Below are 19,238 nucleotides of genomic sequence, written 5' to 3' on the forward strand. Positions count from 1 at the left end.
TTTCTTTTTAGAATTGGATAAACGCCAAGGGTCTACCGCGTCTTTGTAACCGTAATATCGTTCGCCGTCCGAAACGATAACGCGAATAATATCAGTTAAAATCAAGCACCGTACCATCCGTTTGAGAAATGTTAGGTACCTACTTATACACGCGGTACACACGAGTGAAACCTCACATTTGTATAGCTTTGTACTTATACGGACAGCCTCAGGCCAAGCTGCCTCGACTTGAGGCAAATTGAGGCCGCTCAAATGGATTAGACAGCTGGTCCGTGTCCACTAAACGCACAGTTGATCCGTTTACGATATGTTAGGTAAGTATGTGGTACAAACAAGTGTGTGAAGCCTCACCTTTTTATAGCTTTGCATCCATTTCGACAGCCTCAGGCTGAGCTTGAGGCTGAAATGGATTAGTCTGCTCGTCCGTCATTACTAAATGCCCGGTTCGGATTGAGAGTTATTTGGGAAACCGACAAAAATAAATATGGCTCGGTCTCATAGCTCGGAATGCATTAGATTGAGGCAACCTCTACAGGGGTGAGAATTGTGCCTCTGGAATTCAAAGCTTATACAGCATGTTTAATAAATCAAACAACATGACAAAATATTATGTATGTAGTAGGTACCAAATAGTGCCATTGATTCTTTCGTTGTCTCTGCTACTTAACAAACTTTCAAACGGTCATTCACGGAGTTAACAGCAGTTTTTTACGAGTTAATTTCCGTGATCAGCTGTTTGCAGGGTTGTTACATTGGAGTTTTAAACAAATTCTTTAAGTCCACATACATATTATACCTACATATAGTCCTCCGACGGGTATCATAATACGAGGCTCATTATTTTCTGGTATATATACACACTATTTGAGGTTAGGACAATCCTGACCTCAGCTTGCCGGGATGTTACATAAGTATATTATCCAGCACCTAATATAATCCTAAAAGCGCAAAATACGAATAAATATGTTATTCACTGTTCATTACAGCAAAGCGAACAGATGTATTATATTATTATGTGCCTAAAATAATATTGTTACCATATCGTTCCCAGGCGGGAGCGATTACGCGAACAATATCAGTTAAAATCAAGCACCGCACCATACGTTTGCAAAGTGTGTGGGATGAGGTACATACGAGTGTGTGAAGCCCCCATTCGTCAGAATTATCCTGCTACCATTTGTAGAAATTGCCGTAGGTATAGCCCATCGAGTCCATCCATTAAATGATAGTATTTTCATCAAATACGATTTTACCACAGCAACCATTTATGAAATGAAATTGATGGCATGCATATTGTATCAGATTTTGACAAAGAAAAACAAATGTTTAGGTATCTGATGCGTTTGTAGATTATATTTTATGTAGTCTATATATAAGAAGAGAGTAAGCAGTGATCGTCTTTTGATAGACTTCGCCTCCTAATCGAGGTTTAGGGGACACTTCTAACTTTAAGAGTTATGCAATGCACATAACTCCAAAATTAAATATAACTTCGATAAATGAAGGGCCTTGAGGAAATTTGTATGACTGAGAATGTATGTTCTCAAAGGTGTGTGAAGTCTGCCAATCCACAATAGGTCAGCGTGGTTGACTTAGCCGAAACCCTTCTCATGCAAACTGGAAAAGGAAGACCAAGGACCGCGATAAGAGAAAGAAAACTGTGGAGGTCAGGACGGACAAAGAGTTCTAATTTCCAGTGCCGCAAGATGTTGGTAATGATACCAAAATTGAGTCAGGTTTCGATAAAAACTATTAAGTTCTAATGAATCCGGATTTTAGCATCGGAGCAAAGTCTCATTACTATTCACGCTTTTGAAACTGTAGCAGCAATATCCGTTAGAATCAAGCGCCGCCGCTCCATTCATTCGAGAAATGTAGAGCCAAGAAACGTGTGAATGTGCATTGAGTTGAACAACATAGAGATGCAGATCTCATACATAAGGCGTCAAAAAAATTGGTTGCCTGTAAAGTCGGTTTACTGACGATAGTTGAACGTGACAAAGGCCGATTGTGCTTCTTTGTCGCTCGTTCCGTGCTCTCGCTTGCACTTCAAGCCTTACATGGAACGCCTCAGAGCGAGGTAACGCCGCATGAGTCATGTTTTTTCGTGCGTGCAGCCGCTCTATCAAATTATAAGACGTTGTCACGTCAAAAAATATCGTCGTCATCATTAACCAATCATAGAGCTTTAACCAATCCACAGCTGGATTCTAGTAGCCTGGTGCTTGAATCCAGCGGCTCCGCGCGATTGCCAAAATCTTTTCACATAGTGAAGGATCTGCCAACGCAGCGCCTCCGATGCAAGGTCACCATTCCAGCACCTTAGCCCTTGGGAGCTCAACCTTTATCGGTATGTCAACTTATGTGCCCATTGCCATTCAGCTTTGCAACCCTTTGAGCTATATCGGTTACTCTGGTACTCCTACGGATCTCCTCATTTCTGATTTGATCGCTACAAAAATATATCAGTGAAATATTATTAGCTATATTCAAATAAAAATGTATTTTCTATTTATTCTTTCATTAAAACATGTTCACATCAAATAGGTTTCTAGTCAGTGCGGGTTTTCATTTCTACTAATGAAATGATGTTCTATTTCTTTAGAAATTGACTGAAAGGGTTTAACCGCTCCTCTGAAAATTGGAAGCAAAAAATATCATTTTCTGAAAATGTATTCGTAAAACCAACTTAGAGGAACCCTTTGTGATCCGTATAAAAAGTAAAACATATATAACAAATTACATAGTAGGTAAGTACTATTGCAAGTAGTTTGAAACTTGTTCTACTGGGTAAGCTTTATATTTAACACGTGTAAAAGCTATAAAAGGATGTTACTTTGGTAGCGGTGGGTGAAGTATATATAATAAGGTTTAAGTTTAACAATAGAGATACTCGTAGATATCTTGGTTTCAAAAACCAAAACTCGTAGGTACTGGATTAAAAAAATCCAAAATCTCATACGTAAATGAAACAAAAATGTTTAAAGTAGTCTCTGAAATAAGAGATTTAGAACCAACGAAACGATAGGTTGACTGACGAATCAATTGTGCTTCACCATTGGCAACCCCGGCATCGAGCCATGAGTACATGCTTCGTACTACCAAATAGATCGATAAATAACTCATTTAGAGCGCAGATCAGGATCAGTTTTTGGTGACGCCAGTTGGCACAGTTGTCTACTAATCCAAGTTATATTGGATTGCAAATAGATAGTGAAATAATGTTCGTTCGGAATGCCTATTCAATGATTGTTTAGAAACCAATTAGCACACTCTCAGTCTCACTCGACTGCCTGGCAAATGAGCTGTGACCAAATTAATGTACGGTAAATGAGGCGCTAATCGATGGTTAGCATGTTTATTATAGATAATCTTTCGGATATCAATCAATTGATTTAAGGGCCGACTTTTCAAGCCAAGTAATCTTTAACTGTGGAATAGTAAATGCTATTATGGGATAAGTAAAGTTATGGTGCGAGCAGCAAAGCATGATTATAAGCCAAGAAAGTGTACCTAGTGTAAGTGCTGAAAGAGACGTCAACAAAGTGTCTTTGTAATCAAGAAAGACTAAGATGCGAAAAGGCACAATTTCTTAATATATAAACTCAAATAAAATCTATACTAATAAATAAAATTGGAGTGTCTGTCTGTAATATCGAAATAACTACCGCATATTAAGGTCATATGGTTATTTGAACGATACTATAACTGAATCACACGTTTTTAAATTTTTTGTCTGTCTGTCTGTCTGTCTGTCTGTCTGTCTGTCTGTCTGTCTGTCTGTCTGTCTGTTTGAAAAGGCTAATCTTGGGAACGGCTGAACCGATTTTGACGGGATTTTCAGAGACAAGTAGAGAATTGACCAGGGTGTAACATAGGCTACTTTTTTAACCGACTTTCAAAAAGGGAGTTGTGTTTTTCTACCTATGTACACCGAAATCTCCGAGATTTCTGAACCGATTTGCGTCATTTCTTTTTTAATCGATAGAGGAACTTTGCGATATTGTTTCCTAAAAAATTTGGAGTCCAACTCCTCAATCCTGATGCTGCAGGGGATCTGACTAATCCACGCGGGCGAAGCTGCGGGCATCAGCTAGTAAATAAATAAATCTTTATCAACTTTTCAAAACAGTGTTTACAAACTTTAGTGTGAGGTCCTGCCTCCTGATGAAGTGAAAACTGTATTTCAGGAGGCAGTGTCTTCCCATAATATATTGTAACAACATATTAACAACTTATTATAATTTAATTTGGTTAAGATAAAACGATAAAACTACCAATTAGTCAAAACTTCGGCTAGATCGCGGTTCAATTGAGTAGCTCCTTGGCACTCAGTAATAAGAAGAAAAACTGATACTTATACCTGAAATAAAATACTTACGGGTAGGAAATTCATTCAATTTGTGACAAATTTGCCATCAAAGAAACGAAAATATACGTAATTCTCATCAACTTTTCGTTTTCAATATTTACGAAAGAGATTTATGTTCACGTCCAATTTGAAATTTATTTCCCCTCGCAATACGAATTCATTTCTTGACGCTCCTAAGTTTTTCGCAAACACTCACAGAGCTGGCATTAAAAGTTTCGAACACAAACAAAAATAGCAAGACTCCAAATTCAGAAGTCAAACTTTTTATTCAGGACCAGTTGCATGTCAGACGGATAAAGTTACGTAACGGTTACCGTTAAATTTTTAACGTCAATAAAAACAAAATGGACAAGCAAAAGTCAGGGTTTGTAGTTTGCTAAGTTTCCTTCTCTCTCACACATTCAATGATTGTGAAAGAGGCAGTACACTTTAACAAATGCGGCTCGGCCAAGTAATAGCAATAAAATTACGTTCATTTTAGACATTTTTACTGAAGTTGGGTGGATCAGCTTGTTATTCATAAAATTGAACGTAAAGTTGAATGTATTTTATGTAGAATTTTATGGTTGCGTACTCTATAGTCTAGGCTTTCTACATTCATTAGTCTCACAATGGCCTTTAGTGCCTCATAATAATAATAATATGATTATTCTAGACAGAGTTTCAAAAGCGGGTCTTTGTCCCCACTAAAAAGTTAATAAATAAAGTGATGTTGTACCGAATAACTCCACGCTTTATGAATGTTGATTTATTGCCAAGTAAAACGCAATAGGGTACTTTGGGTAAGTGAAGACTTTGCTATTTCAAAACGAAATAAATATTTACGAGTAAGTATATGTTGCGGTACGCATAGCTTACAAGTTGTTGGAATGGCGACCTCACACGAGATAGATGACATCAAAGGAGTCGTAGGCAGCCACTGGATTCAGGTGGCGTAAGACCGTGGTGTGTGAAAGTCCCTATAAGAGACCTATGTCCAGCAGTGAGTATCTATCCTTTATGATGATGACATCACACCGCTTTGTAAGTTAAAAGTATCCCGAATTGAGTTCAATATATTTGAAAAGTGGTGTTAGCCTAGTGGCTCACAGGCTTCGGCGTCCTGTTCGGAAGATCCGGTTTTCGATCCTAGGCATGCACATTTTAGCAATCAAGTATCACTTGCTTTAACGGTGAAGGAAAACTTCATGCCTGCGAGTTCGCCATAATGTTCTCTTTGTGTTTAGTCTACACATCCGGCCTGCGAAGTACAAGGCCACAACCCCTCTCATTCTGAGAGCAGATCCTTGCACAGTAGTGAGACTGATACTACGTAAACAGACTGCATCGGCACATATCACTATGCAAGATCCCAGTCAAGAAAAACATCGAATAAAAAGAATAATTACAAAACAAGTCACAGATTTCGATTGGGTTTAATTGGATCCATAAATCTCTTTCAAATCCTTTTCGAGAAAAGTTTTTGTACTAAAACAAGAAGAGAAATAAATAAGAAAATAATCAGTGTCCCTACTGGGCCATTTGAAGAACTCTTTGAAGTTCCATCGCCCTTTTAAATGATTTCATTTTTGTTTCAGGTACAGCTTTCCTTCCGACCAAGCGTGGGTGGTCCCCATGCTCACACACTTATGCAAAACTAATAGGTAATTCACACTCACACTATTGCATGTTAACAATCCATACTAATATTATATGTAGATGCGCGTCTGACCGTCTGTTACCTTTTCATGGCCCATCTGCTATACCGATTTCGACATTTGACTCAGAGACAGTTCGCATCCCGAAGACGGACATAGATTACTTTTTATCCCGGAAAATCAAAGAGTTCCTTCAAATCAAAGAAAATCAGAGAGGTGATTTTTAAAAACCTAAATAAACGCAGACAAAGTCGCGGGCACCGCCTAGTAAAATATAGACGGGCGGTGTTTTGTTATGGTTAGTCTTAAACTTTACCCACCAATAAAAAGCAAAGTGGCTTGCACATGATTAAGGCAAGGTAATGTTTTGGTCTAAGGTTAACAAATCCTGACCTATGCAACCCACTTGGCTTTTATTGACGGTCGAAGTTTAACGGTATCCAAAAAATAAATTTTATCGCATGTCTTGCAACTGAACATAACTAACTAACTAACTAACTCTAAGACTAAGCAAACTCGAAGTAGGTACTCTCTATAGATGTAGATCTACTGGTACATGTGTACAGCGTGTACGGAACACTGGTAAATGTTCAATCAGCAACCGCTCAGTAAATACGCTGACCAGCATTTTCCTGAGTTTGCTGTCCCGGCGTAACTCGGGATATCCATTAGTATGAAAATGAATGTGTGCGGTGCGATACCGGCCATTCGTTTACCATAAAATATTAAATGAAAAACGCGGCGCATCGTGCCAGCTTTATCGGCTCCAACTAGACATGTTTATGGGAATATGTGAAATATTTTTTACTTAATTTTATTAAAATTCTTATCATTAATAGTGTTCGAGAGACGTTTTTAACCCCCGACGCAAAAAAAAGGGATGTTATAAGTTTAACGTGTGTATTTGTGTTACAATATAAGTTGTAAAGTAAATGGATGTTTCTTACATAAAATTACCATGTTATACTTTTGATATTATTTTTTGATATTTTATGAAGTTTGTACTAAGACTAACATAAAACTTCATTAGTAAGTACATTATACCTTACGAATTTCTCATTTATTTATTAGAAGCAAAACAAAATCGACTTTCGTTTCGGGCAAAAAATTCTTCGTTACCTTCAAAAATGATCCTCATTATAATCTTTGGCCCGATTTTTCAATCGCAAAATAATCCTTATCTGAAGAAATAAAGATGTTTTGACTGTTTTTCTATCGGAAATTATTGTCGCATTTAAAAATCTATTCGTCAAAGTTACTAATGCTAAAGTTTAGATACTAAAATAGATCTATCTAATGGTTTGTAACATTTTAACGACTAACCACTGAACCGATCTTGATAAAAGGCACTAAGCGCCTTGCACTTTGCTAATGGATATGTGTATCAGAGCATCCTATTGGCGTCACTCAGAAGAGCAGGTATTATTTAGATATTATTATCGAATTATTGGAATGTCCTCTCCAAATCCAACACAAATAAACACAAGTTTAATGTGTAAGGTTATCCGAGAGTTTTAATCTAAACAAACTAATGCCAAAATAAATAATTTTATTAGAGCGTGATTGCTATCACAACATCTAATTATTTAGTTCACAATCCAAATACCGAAAATATGCGATATCGCTCCGAATCTCAGAAGGAGACTGAACTAAAACCTTCAAAACACCCGTATTTATGCAAGTTCAATCTTGTTGGCCTCCTAGTAACAGATTGTATGACATCGAATGAGCCAAATATCGATTTTATCAAACTACCTTCATCAGCTAAATTAATAATTTTATATTATTTTTGACAACTCAAATCAACTTTTTAAAAATAACCTTACAGTTCGGCCGTCCTGAATTTAACACGCCCTCGTGTTTCTAAATAATCTTGTCATGTCAGTCGCGGGCTTCCTTGCCCTAAGTCAAATCCAAATCATGGGCTATCCTGCCCTCCGTCAAATCATTAAAACCTACCCCTGAACTGCCGAACTCTCAGTTTTAATATCAAGTCAACAATAAATCCAAACGACTAACTTCTCATTCGATGTATACAAAATCTGAACCACTCATTGCAAATTACTTTCCAATTCACAAAAGACTAAATTATTAAAAAAAAAACTAAAAATTTTAATCACCAAATCAAACTCAATAAAAATTTTAATCAAATGTGGGTTGTTTACAAAAAGATACCAAAGCGAAATTAAGACAACGTGAGACACATCCCACTTCTGAATTATTGGCGTCACTCAGAAGAGCAGGTATTATTTAGATATTATTATCGAATTATTGGAATGTCCTCTCCAAATCCAACACAAATAAACACAAGTTTAATGTGTAAGGTTATCCGAGAGTTTTAATCTAAACAAACTAATGCCAAAATAAATAATTTTATTAGAGCGTGATTGCTATCACAACATCTAATTATTTAGTTCACAATCCAAATACCGAAAATATGCGATATCGCTCCGAATCTCAGAAGGAGACTGAACTAAAACCTTCAAAACACCCGTATTTATGCAAGTTCAATCTTGTTGGCCTCCTAGTAACAGATTGTATGACATCGAATGAGCCAAATATCGATTTTATCAAACTACCTTCATCAGCTAAATTAATAATTTTACATTATTTTTGACAACTCAAATCAACTTTTTAAAAATAACCTTACAATCCTCAGGAGATGTAGACCATATACGTACAATGCACAATGGCAAAATTGTCTGAGGATGCTCCGGTGTACCTATGTCAGGGCGAAACGCGCATCGAGGGGTTTTGGGATTTTTGTGGTGCTGCGTGGTGGTGGTACGTATCGCTTAGTTGGTGGCTAACTTTTCATGCATGTTAAGCAGTGGGAGGGTGGTCGAAGCATATCGCATGCTGCATATTGCACTATACAGATTTGTCTGTTTCAGTGGATTATAGTAAATTAAGCTTTTGGCTCCTTGTACAAGTAACCAATAGACGCAAATTCATCTAGAATTAAATAATTTACTTTATACCTAAAGGTAGGTACGATCGAGTTTGAATAAATTTTCTCCCCTTCGCTGGCTTGTCAAGTCTAATTCGCTTAAGCGAATGGGATATTTTCTCCATATTTCCTTTTCACGAGTTTTTCAAAAGGAAAATTGTGCGGTAAAGCATTTAGAGCGGAAAATCAAAAACACTAAGGGAAACAGCCTAGCAATTTATAAACACTGAAATAAATCCTTCAGCACACACAACGCACATAAATCCTTCGGAGTTAGGTATGTGCGTTTAATCAATTAAATACCTCCCACTTGTTTTAACGGTGATATGCACCAAATGCTTTAAGTAAATCCGTATCCATCCATACTAATCCATACTTCCATAATCCATAATTCCATAATAATATTATAAATGCGAAAGTGTGTCTGTCTGTCTGCTACCTTTGCACGGCCCAACAGTTTAACCAATTCTGACGAAATTTGGTACAGGGTTAGCTTATATCCCGGGGACGGACATAGGCTACTTTTTATCCCGGAAAATCAAACAGTTCCCACAGGATCTTTAAAAGCCTAAATCCATGCGGACGAAGTCGCGGGCATCCTCTAGTAATATTGTATAATGCAAATGGCATGTTCACTTCAGGATAATAGAGCTTTAAAGTAACGTACAATGTTGATACCCAAGGGAACAGATTTAAGGACGTACATAGTGGTATTTACCAATCAAAATTCAACCTTGTGATTGGTATGCCAAGGCATATGTTTGAATGTGTCAAACCTTGTGTTTATGAAGAGATAATCACCAGGGTGTAGATTGTACATTGTACAAGTTTCCCTAATGTCTGTGTCAACTGGCTTTGCATAGTTAACGGTTTAACACTGTTTCTGACTAATGAGATTATTGGCTTAAGGCAAACTTGGCGTTGCATGAACGACAACCACTTGGTAAGGCGCCATACTGGCATACTGTATACCATCTGTGCTTTGTTAATTAATTTTAGGCAGTCTCTAACATAGTCTAGTCTATGATAGCTTAGTCACTAAGCTAACACTGGAATTTATAGCCATGATAGGGGCTTCTTTAGAGGACGATTCAGGCATGTGTCATTCATAACTTAAATGCATTGAATAAAGGTTGAAGGGTTGAATATGACACATGTCGTTTGAATTGTCCTCTAAAGAAGCCCCTATCTTGACTATGAATTCCAGGGTTAACGTTGATGATGATTAACTACTAGGCCCGCTTTACCGGCTCACTACTAAGCACGGGACTCCTCTCAGAATGAGAAGGGTTTACATCATTTTACAGTTTACAGTTTAACATTTTACAGTATACTAACATAGTCTACCACGCTGGCCAAGTGCGGATTGGCAGACTTCATATAACTTTGCGAACATTATGGAGAACTCCCAGGCACGCAGGTTTCTTCACGATGTTTTTCTTATACGGTGTGTATGACCAGCTTTATGACAATTTCATTACCCGATAATACTCATGTAATACAAGTGGAGAACTTTCAAGCACGCAGGTTTCCTCACGATGTTTTCCTTGCACGATGTGTATGACCAGCTTTATGGTAATTTCATTATACGTTCCTTGATAAAACCATGACGACAATATGCATGTAATACGAGTATGTCAACAGATGGAGATTTTCCGGTCACGAAAACAGATCGTGAGACGCAAATTATTGATAATAGCCTATTCTGATGCTACGGGAAATTTATCTGCCTTTCAGCCTTCACTTCACTGTAATTGTATAGTCATTATTCAGCCGGCTACAATTACGTAACATGACTAGAAAATTCAACGAAAATATCGTATTAATTTTAACACGTTTTTATAAACGTGATCTTTTAAGTTCATTAATTAAATAGGTATCGCATACTCTGCATACCTATTGTTTTTTACTACATGGTGCCCTTGACTTAATCCGCGTAAGTTATAGTTTATTAAAATCATCTTTTTGATTAAAAGCAGCAGCAGAGATACCTATTTAGCATCCGTTTCCGAGATGCATGATCATACAAGCAGCTTCGCTAAACCTAAATCTACGGGAGAGGTTTTTTCAAATCCTGTGGGAACTCTTTGATTTTTCGGTATAAAAAGTAGCCTACGTTCATCTCCAGGAGGCAAGCTGTCTCTCTACCAAATTTTGTCAAAATTGGTAAAATGGATGGTTCAAAAGTTACAAAATTTATTGATTATGAACAAACAAATCCTTGCTCTTTATAATATTTGTATAGATAGATACATAAACATAGATGAAGTCCTCATTTGTATTTGTTCGTGGTTGCCTTATTCAAAATGCAATAGAGGAAACTTTGGACTTCAAATACTGCCTTTAAATAAAAAGCGCTCCAAGGGTTACCTACCCTACTTGACCGGAATAAATTTAAGCAACAATTAAATTTATGAAATAATTTATTAATCCAATTGCCGACATAGATTCTTTTCATTAAAAATATGCATGACAAACGAAATTAATACAAATTAATTTTGGACAAAGCTTTTGGAGATTTATACCTAGTAAAACCCTTTCTCCGAATTATTTATAACGGAAACGCTAATAATGAAACTCTGTAATTAACGTTTTAAGAGCATTTAAAGTTAGTTCTAAACAAAATAAAGAAAAACCGTACATGCTGTGCAGAACTCGTTGATTTCGCTCGCTGCATCAGAAATAAACATGAAATAAACGATCGTTTGAGGGTTTTCAAACGTTTGTGCAGAGTAATGGCAGAGTATTTAGTTTGCTTTAGAAACTTTTGTACGCAAAGGAAACTTGAATAGGCAAAAAGTTGAAAATTCAACCCCTAAGGTTGTAAAATGGTGTTGAAATTTGTGTAGTCCACGTGGACGAAGTCGCGGGCATAAGCATGTAATGTATGTACCTATTATAACATTGATGATTACTGATGATTGATGTCTAGACGATTGTTTGCCAATCCACTCTTGGCCAGCGTGGTGGACTGTGGCCAAACCCGTCTCATTCTTAGAAGAGAGCCGTTTTTAGGGTTCCGTACCTCAAAAGGAACCCTCATCAGATCACTTTGTTGTCTGTCTGTCTGACTGTATGTCTGTTCGTCCGTCCATCGTGTCTGTAAAGAAATCTATATAGGGTACTTCCCGTTGACCTAGAATCATGAAACTTGGCAGGTAGGTAGGTCTTATGGCACAAGTACAGGAATAAATCTGAAAAGCGTTAATTTAAGGTCACATCATTTAAAAAAAAATTAAAATATGTTTAAATTTTCAAAGTAAGATAACTATACCAAGTGGGGTATCATATGAAAGGGCTTTACCTGTACATTCTAAAACAGAATTTTATTTATTTTTGTGCATAATAGTTTTTGATTTATCGTGCAAAATGTTGGAAAAAATGCCCGAGTAGGTACGGAACCCTCAGTGCGCGAGTCTGACTCGCACTTGGCCGGTTTTATTTTATTAGTAGTAAACCAGCGATGGGTTCAAGATGATGAAGATGAGACTATAATATGATACCCGCGACTTCTTCGGCGTGGATTTCAACACAAATTTAGACATTCTTTCTACAGGACAAAGTTTTATTAAAATTGCACAAAATGTAATTCAAGATCCAAAAGCAGAGGTTCTTCCAACAATCTCAAGTTTACGACTCCAATCCATCCGCCCTGTTCCTTGAATCCAATAAAATTTCAAACGAAATCCGCCCTAAGTCCTTCTTAGAAGTTTATAGCTCAACCGAAAATCAATCATAGGAATAGGAAAAGCAAGTAGATACGCCAATCTCTTTGATTAGTTTACATTGTCTCCGTGTTTCATCAGTTTCAATTAGATACCCGGATAATAATAATCTTTAGCGGTTCTATTGTCTACAATACCGTAACTAAAGCTAGTTTTTCACTAGGGGATATTATTCAATTGTAATCAACAGCGTTATACAACATAATTATTATAATAAATCTAAGTTAAACTTAAGGCCACATGATATATTATAATATTATATTAAGTCCCAAATATAAATTACATCCCACGATTGACTTTCACACTATGAGATATATCGTATCGACCAGATCAGTTGCATTGTCATTGTATCCTGACTCGTCGGACAAATTAAAAATGAATATTTTGTTGTTAGATTCACTAGATAGATCTGATCGGATCGATAAGTGATGTGATGATATTCGAGAGATCAACTCAGCAACAATTTATCGACGTTACAGGCAAATATAACGGGAAAGGTAGATAAGGTCGGATTCACTTGTTCTCTACAAAGATCCTATGACTCCCAGATGGCAAATAAGACCATATAATGTAATGTTCCCCTGGTACCCGTTACTTTATGTAGCAGTAATTTTTATCATGCGTTTTCCTATATTTTATATGTATAAGAATAGCTTATTCTCGCGACTTCATCCGCGTGGACTGTATAAATTTAAAACCCCTATTTTACCCCCTTAGGGGTTGAATTTTCAAAAATCCGTCCAATAGTTTGAATTGTGCATTGATAGATCAGTCCCTCAGCTTTTCCTTTTATATATGTATATAGATTCCTCACAAAGCAGCTTTTTACAATGATTGAAATGAATAGTTCCATATAGCAGCAAACATATTCTTTATTAGTAAGATAGAAGAGAAATATATGTTTAGCAGTCAGCGATATGTCAGCAGTGCTCAAATAAACCAAGCGACAACTTACGAGCACAAAAATCCAATTTTCTTGTGTATTGTGTTCTTGTTTTTCAAATAAATTCATACATTTTGTTCTTACATTAGATATAACACTTGAATTGATCATTGACTACTGAAATTATTATTATCCGCATAGTTTTCTCCTCACTGCCCAGACCACTCTTATAACAGTCATACACCCATAACATATAATTTTTATATGATCATGTCATATAAATTGCTATGCCTCAGACCTTGCCGGTAACTGGCAATCAACTAGAACTTGACAATTTCCTACCGTTTCCGGTGATATAATTGACTTGAGACATTTATATTGATGAGATGAATAAATTTTCATTTCATTTCATTTCAAAATTTTAAATAAGTAGGTATGTTTATAACAAAAATACATATTAAACAGATCTTTAACATAGGACCAGCGTCCAGAATTTTTAATTTTAAAATCTCTGGATTCACCATACAAATTGAACATAGAGACTAACTTTTTCGTAGTCAAAATTCGTCACATAAATATGCAGTTGAAGTCACATACGTTCTCAGTGAAACTGAAAAATGCGTTATCGCGCTTGTACCGTATTGTGCGATCATAAATCATACAATTTAATATGTATATTATGCACATAATATTATATAACTTCTTTACATACTTCTAAACATATAAAGCATCATCCAAACCAGCGCGACCAAAGCGACTACGATGCGGGAACATTAGCCGCGTATCAGTTGTCTTCCACGATATTTAATGGTGCCATGTACACCTACGCGACTTCAATGCGATTCAACCGAGTCTGCAGAGTGGGACGCACGCGTTTAGTGATCCATTGATCAGGAAGAGTGCACTAACAAATGATGTTCGCGATTCTTATTGTAGTCACGTAGGTGTGCGTGTATAGATTCGTGTCGTGGACGATTCCGCATTGCGTCCCGTATCCCACATTCATGTTGCGTATGTGTGGCCGTAGCTTTATAACTCATCAGTTGTGTCGTACTGTAGACAGTAATTACAAGTGACAAAATCGAAGCTGCTAATTGCGAAAGCGTAACGCAATTAGGTAGGTACTTCCCGGGGTTAGGCAACCGAATAAAATTCCTAGTTAATTAAGTAAAAGGCTCTTGGATGTTCAATCAGAGCTTACGCGAGCCTGTTCCATTAAGGTCATAGCACATAATATATCAACTCGGAAAGGTATCTTCACCGCAACTTGAGCCATCCATGTATCCATGTATTCTTTATATGAAACTCCTTACTGCAACGCTCATGAATCGTAGCGTGCCTCGCCTAGGGACACGCTCGCGAACCAAGGTGCGGTGTGTGATCAACTTACAGTTTACTTATTGATTTTTTAGGGTTCCGTACCTCAAAAGGAAAACGGAACCCTTATAGGATCACTTTGTTGTCTGTCTGTCTGTTATTTATTCTATTTCGGTACCTACACCAACAGCAAGTTCACAAAGAATAAAGTAGTATATACATACATAGTCTTTTTCTGTGTGACACGCCATTTATACGCAACTATACACAGTTCCGGCACCTACGGCTTTTCGTCGAGCTGTAAGCGCGGCATCGAATAGCCGTAACCGAGTCCACGTACCAGAGCTGCTGATATGCTTTTACATTAAGTTGACGCCTGGTTGACGGCGAGGCGAAAAGCAATTCGTTGACGTTTACTTTCCGGGTTGATATGTGTGCTATCTATCACCTTTAGTCGATAAGAGAAAGTTCCCACACTGACTGAAACTTCAGACTTACGAGTATGTAAGCTTCTTATTTCTTTGGAATTAAAGGATTACCTGAAACAAGAGGAAATCTTTTATAAGTTTTGATTGCATACTTACAACTTATGTTAGTAGTTACCGGCTTAACTAATCCCCTAAATCCTAATGGATTTGCTCTAGGGACTATTCATATGAAATAACTTAAGTTATACAAGGTTATACCCCCGATCGTAACACACAAATTCCCGATTTGTAACGTCATCCGGATGTGGACTCGCGCCACGGCTTTGGAAGCGTACGGACTAACGAAGTCCAACCAACCCATCCATCCCAACGTCAAGTCGTGGTCCGAGCCTCACAGGAGGCGCCCTTAGGAGGACGTTGTCTCCGATCTCTTCAAATATTTTTCGAGCCCTAGGGCTCAACCTCCGGCAAAGCTTCACGCTCGGCACCCCACCTGGTGACGCTGCAGTGGCTAATAAGGCCTACGCAGCATACTCAATCCGAAAAAAATCAAGGTTAGTCGGAAATGAGGTTTGACCAAGAAGGAGGTCATTAAAGGCTTCATTATGAAGAATTTTTTGGTATCACTTATGGGCTCTGGCCGTATATACTAGTACTAGGTACCTAATAGCTGTTGCCTGCGATTTTTTCAGCGTGACAATTAATTATACCCTTTAGCACTCGGGGAATATATTATGTATCAGTGAAAGAATTTTCAGAATCGGACCATAATTCCGGAGATTATCCCTACATCCAAACTTACCTCTTTATAATTGATATATAGATTTTTGTAGTTAGCCATTTAGCAATAGAGCCGCACATAACGACGAGCGCCTGTTACAGTTATAAGAGCAATTACACTAGCGGCACGCTATGATGGCCGGTTTGACACATTACAATAGTGATGTGGAATGTCAATTTATTCTCGAACAAAAAACAATTAAGTTTTGTTTTTGTACCTGATTAAATAGGTTTAATAAAACAAAAATGTATATGTTTATTTAATTTATTTGAACGAACTGAATATTTGAACGAAAATGAATATACATACTTTATATGCACACAAGAAACATATGAATACAAAAGATACCAAAAAAGGTGCCACAAAAGGCCATAATTAATCAGATTCGTCCATACTACTATTTTCACTGTCGTCACTGCTATCATCACATACATTAATAATTATATGTTCGTTTTCTATAATATTATCTATTTTCACATCTCTTTCATAATCTTCCCTTATTAATTTAACAGTTCTATTCACAACCTTTTCCCAGTCTCCTTTAGTCACATGTTCACAAGCTTCTTCTAATAATTTTAGCATTTTTTTTGTGGTAAATGGGGGTTCTGTATTGTGTCTTGCAGCATATCCCTTAATTTGAGCCCACACCAACTCAATCGCATTATACTCACAATGGTAAGGCGGTAACCGTATAACTCTGTGCCCATGTTCTAATGCTATTTCGTCAATGACGTATCGGATCTTGGTTGGTTTGTTTTCTTTTAAAAGACGTACTAATTCCGCTTTTAACATATTCATGTTTGCATCTACGCCATTTTTACGAAGCCATGCGACGATATCAGCTTTCTTTTGGGATTGGGCAGGTGGCTTGTCAATTTGCATCGAGTGGTATGGGGCGTTGTCCATAATTATAATAGATGGTTCAGGGAGGCTACACAACATTGAGGTAAACCATTCAGTAAACTTTTCTCCATTCATGTCTTCATGATAGTCTCCAGTGGTTTTTGACGCAAAAGCCATGAGAGAACCTTCGACAAACCCGTTGATGGTTCCGGCGTGACAAATTATAAGTCGCGATCCTTTTCCTACAGGAACTTTGGAAGTAGATGCTGCTGTGTCATCGTTCCAAGAACGGCCTACAGTATGGTTAGCATTAAGCCATGTTTCATCCAAGAACACAACATTTTGCCAATTTTTGATTTCTTTCACTTGCCGTAAAAAAGTATACCTTGCCATCGCTATATCAAATCTTTCCATCAATATTTTGCGTTTGTTACATTTTTTGTATCGAAATCCAATGGTCTTCAAAATCTTCGTTAAAGAACTTTCCCCACCGAAGAATAATCCAGCTTCCTTCAGTGAATGCACCAACTTTTTTCTTGTTGGATACTCCTTCTGTAAATAGTAGCCGTAAACATGTCTTCGGATAGCATCGGCATCAAAGCTATCGATGCCTACGACTGGTTTTGCTCGTTTTCTCTTTTTTGGTGTGTGAAGTTTATTTTCTTCTGTGCCAGTCTCGCCATATTTTTTTTTAGTTATCCGTCTAACAGTTCGTTGTCCAATATTAAGCGCATCAGCTACGCGTTCAACCACTGACGTTATAGGTAAAATTGGCCCTCCATTTTGAGCTTCACGATCGAAATAGTTACGAAGGCGTATTACGAACTCACGTGTCTGACTATTTAGAACAGTTCTCTGCGTACGTTCGGTCATATCGACGAAATCCACAACAAAGGGCTTGAACAGAGTCCAAATTAACGAGCAAGGGTCAACAGTAATGCAGTATCAATATTTGAAATCCAAAGCCAGGTCAAAACTATATCACAATCGCATTGCACTGACAGTTTATACTTTTCGAAGCAACGTCAATTCGAAACTGCTTTGTTTTGCATTGAGCATTGACGCGAGTTTGCCGGAGGTAGTAGTTGTGCTAGCCAGCGATCCTATGTGACGATCGTATTAGATTCCATTTTTAAAAATTTATTGATATTTTTTTGCGATTTCAGAGGTTTGTCCACATAGTGAAAATTGTTCATATTCACAAGTACATTCACCCCTTAAATGGTGCAAACTGATTTTTCTACACTTGTATACATTTAAGAAATCAATTTAATAAATAAATTTTGAGTCCTAAACCTAAAACTACATTCGATAAAATTTATGAATCTCTGCACATCACTATCGTCAATAAAGTAATACAATTATTTCCTTCAAAGTCGTTATCAATTAATACGGAACTTCATGAGCGGACAAACGTCAAACCGGCCATCATAGCGTGCCGCTAGTTTACATAAATATACGTTATCTTGCAGCTCAACCCTGACGTGCAAAGGCCGTACATTATGAAGGAACCACGAACGAACAAGGGTTGAACATTAAAATTATCACACGGCCGAGATCAGGGTTGTCAACCGTCCCAAATTTTCCGATATGTATACGTTTCACTCCTTCAGAAGAACATCTCACGCAAAATATACAGGGAGCGTTGACATTATACTTTTTGTTTTACACAAAATAGCGAACGGGCGGGTCACCTGATGTTAAGTGATTACCGCCGCCCAGCAGGTTTGCAGCACCAGAGGTACCGCCGATGCGTTGCCGGCATTTAAGGAATTTGTTTGTCCGCTCCTTGAATAATCCCATATTGTAGGTAATCTTGTGGGAACACCGCCGTTTGGAGACTTACTTTACGGTAAAATAGTGTTCTCGTACAAGTAGCGGTGCCCGGTGGGATGGCGGACTAAGAATAGGTACATAATCACTTTGGTCTAGACTTTTTTGGCTATCAATAAGATAGAAAGTAAGATAGAAAGACTATCTATAAAGAAAAGTCTTGACTCCATCACTGATAACACATCAACGCCCCATCCCAAACTCTTGGACCTAGAAAGCTGAAATTGTACACAGGTTCTCTTTAAAATTTAGACAAGGCATCAGGCTAGATTTATCAAAATTCCCACAGGAGCGAAGCTCCCAATGGTCGCTAGTTTTGATATTACATGCGAGCGCCATTTATACGTAAACAGTTGGGTGTTTGGGTTATCTAACAAAGTTATTTAGTTTATACATAAGCCAGTAGGTTTTTAGATAGAAAATCCTAGAATTAAGGTTCTGCTTACTTTGATTAATGTTATGCAAATAC

General features: G+C 37.4%; 2 protein-coding genes and 1 long non-coding RNA gene across 3 annotated transcripts in view; 1 reads left to right on the forward strand and 2 right to left on the reverse strand.

Annotated features, from left to right (window-relative positions):
• The window catches only part of LOC123866872 (calcium uniporter protein, mitochondrial), a 199,945-nt gene that overhangs the window by 86,768 nt on the left and 93,939 nt on the right, over positions 1–19,238 (reverse strand). The gene's annotated exons all lie outside the window — the stretch shown is intronic.
• Positions 1–19,238, forward strand: part of LOC123866844 (protein javelin) — a 151,803-nt gene that overhangs the window by 45,460 nt on the left and 87,105 nt on the right. The window lies entirely within an intron of this gene.
• On the reverse strand, positions 2,883–18,763 carry LOC123866888. Its single transcript, XR_006796274.1, has 3 exons — positions 18,608–18,763; positions 14,769–14,774; positions 2,883–2,892 (listed from the first exon to the last, which is right to left on the reverse strand). It is a non-coding gene; the product is annotated as an uncharacterized LOC123866888 (long non-coding RNA).

This window comes from Maniola jurtina, chromosome 7 (genome assembly GCF_905333055.1).
Source record: "Maniola jurtina chromosome 7, ilManJurt1.1, whole genome shotgun sequence".
Lineage (NCBI taxonomy): Eukaryota > Metazoa > Arthropoda > Insecta > Lepidoptera > Nymphalidae > Maniola > Maniola jurtina.